The sequence below is a fragment of the Alexandromys fortis genome, unplaced genomic scaffold, assembly GCF_014885135.2.
Source record: "Alexandromys fortis isolate MF-2015 unplaced genomic scaffold, M_Fortis_MF-2015_v1.1 scaffold_425, whole genome shotgun sequence".
Lineage (NCBI taxonomy): Eukaryota > Metazoa > Chordata > Mammalia > Rodentia > Cricetidae > Alexandromys > Alexandromys fortis.
The window spans coordinates 169,134-173,443 of NW_026068325.1; the positions used below are offsets into that span (position 1 = coordinate 169,134).

The 4,310-nt window shown below is 42.0% G+C and overlaps 1 pseudogene; it reads right to left on the minus strand.

Moving 5' to 3' along the window:
• Window positions 1-273: 273 nt before the first annotated feature.
• Window positions 274-1,487, minus strand: LOC126495181 (poly(rC)-binding protein 2-like; annotated as a pseudogene).
• Window positions 1,488-4,310: the final 2,823 nt, after the last annotated feature.

The window sequence follows — 4,310 nt, forward strand, 5'->3', positions numbered from 1 at the left end:
ATTTATTTTGAAAAATTCCTGACTTTACAGAACTAAACTAAAATGTATTAATATTACACTCTTACATTTCCATGACAAACAAAAATTCATGAGCCAAAAAAAAAGCCCAAAAAAGGAAAAGGGGGGAGAAGCTTATAAAACTTAATATGGATATCTCAGCGTAACTGCTGAACAGAGAAATAATTAAAATGCTTTTAATTAAAAAATCATGAGTGGATGATAAAGTGTGTAGAAACTGAAAATTTACAAACTATTTAAAACCTGAAATCACTGACTACACAGATGGATCATGGGTGGTGGTGAACAGCAGAAAGGGATTATGGGTGAATCTGTACTGTTCTAGCTGCTCCCCATGCCACCTGTCTCCGAGGAAAGCCTGACACTGATTAGATACTGAGCCAGGCTGATGCTGGCAGCAGACCCAGTGATGGTGACCTGCCTATCAGTAGATCCTTCCACTGGGTTTGCAATTTTAATCTGCGCCCCAGACATCTGACGGATCTCATTGATTTTGGTGCCCTGACGCCCAATTATGCAGCCAATCAAATCATTTGGAATGGTGAGTTCATGAGAAGTAATTTGAGCAGATGCATCCAAACCCCAATAGCCTTTCACCTCTGGAGAGCTGGATTCAATGCCACTGAATCCGGTAATCCCATGGGTCATGGGAAAATGAGACTGTTGCATTGCCAACTGGTGCAGCTTGGTCAAATCTGGCTGTGGAATGGCATACTGTCCTTGAATGGTATAGGCCTCTAGAGGTGGTCCCTCCAGGTCAGGGTTGAGGCACATGAACGGGGTGGTGTGGGGAAAGCTCGCACTGTCACTGCCTGTGCTGTACCTTTCCTGACCACCTGCAAAGATGACTGGAGAACTCGAGGGCTTGGGCCAGTACGGGATGGTCACGCCCTTGGGGGGGGGGACTCCAACATGACCACGCAGATCTGTTTGACAAACTCAATGACGGAATGCCAGCAATAGTGATTACCCGCTCAGTTGAGCTGGGGACCATATCCCCTGCCACCTGGACCTGAGCCCCTGTACTCTCTCTTATTTCCTTGATCTTGCAACCGCCTTTTCCAATGAGAGAGCCACACTGACTAGCAGGGACCACGAGCCATAAGGTAACTGGGGGTCTGCTGGCAGCTGTGCTATTGGTCATAGAGCTGCTTATATCCTCTTCAAGTTTATCAATGATCATAGCAAACGCTTTGAAGATGGCATTAGTGGGTCCAGCCAAAGTGATAATTCTCTCAGGACAATTCCCTTCTGAGATGTTGATACGCGCACCACTCTCTTCGTGCATCTTCTTAACAGATTCTCCTTTCTTTCCGATGATACTGCCAACTTCCTTTCCATGCATAAGTAGCCTGATAGTAAGAGTGACATTTAATCCACCTTCAATCACACCAGTGTTCATGTCTAGTAGTTACAGGGTGCTGGACTTTTGAGTGGTGAAGTTTTTGGTCATGGGTGGAAGTGAATGCCAAAACTGGAGGCTCTAGTTGACTGAGGGGAAAAGGGGAGCAGGCGGGAAGGGGAAGGGCAGGCCAGGGGCGGAACAATGGGGCCAGCGGGAAGACTACCCCCCCTTGCTGGCGGTCGGAGGAGGGGGTTGGAAGGGGAAAGAGACCCTGGGGCAGGTGGAGGGCTGGCTGGTGGGCCGGCAGGAGAGGGTGCAGGCTGCGGCTGCTCCTGCTGCTGCTTCTGCTGGTCTGGGCAATAAAAACGGGTTTAATTAATATATCAGAGTTAGCCAATAAGAAACTGGAGCTAATGGGCTTAGTTAATTTAATGGGCCAATGATTTAATTAGTACAGTTTTTGTGTGATTATTTTTGGGCTAAGCGGTTGGAAACCAAGTGGCCTCCTCACAACAAATCTAGAGGCAAGAGCTGATGCAGAATCCATGGAGGAATCCTGCTAATTGGATTGCTACCCATGACTTACTCACTTTACCTTCTTATCCCAGGACCACCAGTCCAGGGATGCCAGTACCCACACTGAAGTGGGCCCTTCCACATCAAACATCAATCAAAATTAAAAGTGCCACAGGCTTCCCGTAAGTCAATCTGATGGTGACATTTCCTCACTTGAGGTTTCCTCTTCTAAAATAACCCCAGGATGCATGATGTTTACGTAAAACTGCACATACTCTGTAGTGGGAGGCTGATTGTTGGTTCCCAGCTGCCCAGCCAGCTTAGACCTGAAATAATCACACATAAACTGTATTAATTAAATTGCTGCTTGGTCCATTAATTCTAGCTTCTTATTTGGCTAACTCTTATATAAATTTAACCCATCTCTATGAATCTGTATATGCCACATGGCTTTGGCTTTCGGGCAAAGTTTTGGCATGTCTGACTCTGTTGGCAGCTCCATGGCATGTCTCTGACTCCACTCTTCTTTCTCCCCGCATTCAGTTCTGTCTTCCCCACCTACCTAAATTCTGCCTTGCTATAGGTCCAAAGCAGTTTCTTTATTCATTAATGGTATTCAAGCATCCAGAGGGAAATCCTACATCAATACTCTAATTCAAAAGGCAGGACTTTCTTTCTATTCTCTGCCCTCTTGCCAACAACACCTGGAATTTACTACTTGTCTGTCATTTTTGTCTAAAATAGTAATAAAACTGCCTCAGAGCTTACTTCTGAGTCACTTTTTAAATTATTTTATCAAGGACACTAAGAACTTGTAAAAGAAAACTCATGTTGCCCAGCAAGAGTGGAAATATTCATATTTTAATTAGTCTATCTACTTCCTCCCATATATATCAGACAACACTGAGGAAAGCTAGTGACACTGAAAAAATTAGGTCAAAAACTGGTAAATTGAGTGTGAGGTTAGGTAAAAGAAAAGATGAAATTTCTAATGTGTACTATATTAATAAATTTACTTACGTTTAATACTTAATTGCAAGGTTGAATGAGATGAAAATACAATCTTATACACATTGATACTTGTAATTCATTGCATATTTATTTAAAAATTTTTGTTATTTCTTGGTGCTAGAAAGAAGGCTCACAATTAAGAATTTTAGCTGCTTTCCACAGAGGTCCTAGGCCCATTACACCGACACCCACATGACAGTTCACAGTCATCTATAACTCCAGTCCCAGGGTATCCCACACTCTATTACGGCCTCCATACATATATGCAGATGGAAAATTATAGCCTATTTAGGGATAAAGATAACCAAACATAACTACAACATTCTAGTACCCACCAATCATTTAAGTTTAAATCAGTCAAGCAGTCTGATAGGTTTTTAAAATTTATTTATTTATTTTACATCTCAATTGTAGTGTCTTCTCTCTCTTCTCTTCCCATTCCTTCTTTCCAGCTCCCCTCTGCCCTACTCCATGTACTCCTCCTCCATTTCTGTTCAGAGCTGGGCAGGCTTCACATGGATTTCAACAAAACATGGCATATCAAGTTGCAGAAGGAATAAACACTGATGAATCCATTTCTCCTATTGTACCTTCAATTCCTGAGATTCTTTCTTCCATCTCTTTAATTCTGTTGGTGATGCTTACATCTGTATTATCCAGATTTTCTATTTTCTGATTTTTCTCAGTTTGTGTTTACTTTATTGTTTCTATTTCAATTTTCATTTCTTGAAGTTTTTTTTTTTAACCTGTTTGTTTTTTCTTGGCTTTCTTGACATTTTTTAAGGAATTTGTTGATTTCCTCATTTTTTTTGGCTGTCTTTTCATCAATTTCATTAATGGAATTTTTAATCTATTCTTTAAGGACCTCTATCATCCTCATATAATTAAATTTACGATTGTTTGCTTGTGTTTCTTCTGTGCTCGAAAATCCAGAGCTTGTTGTAGTATAATGGTTGGGCTTTGGTGTTCACATATTGCCCAGGCTGTCGTTGTTTGTGTTTTTACACTTAAGTTTAGGTATCTGTATTTGGAATGATTATAAGTTTGGTTGCCTATATTCACCAATCATTTCTAGAATTGTCATTGTTCAGTGGGTGTTTTCTCCGTTGGTTTCTGCTTTCTCTCTGGTCTTCTGGATTTCATGGCCTATGGCTAAGGAGAGGGGCTCTGCTCATGTTGGGAACTAGAATTCTGATGCCTGGATGATATTTGTTCCAGCAAGAGATTGCTCCCCAAGTTTTGGACTGAAGTTCTGGCTATACACATGCATGGCCTCTGATATGACTAGGGGTCCTCTGGAGTTCAGAAGTTGAACTAGCTTCTGATGGAATAGGAGGCTTCTATCTCGTTTACTGGGAGTTGTGCTGGTCTCTGTGGTTCAGAATGATGGTGTGGCATCTGAGCAATGGAATTCTGGGCT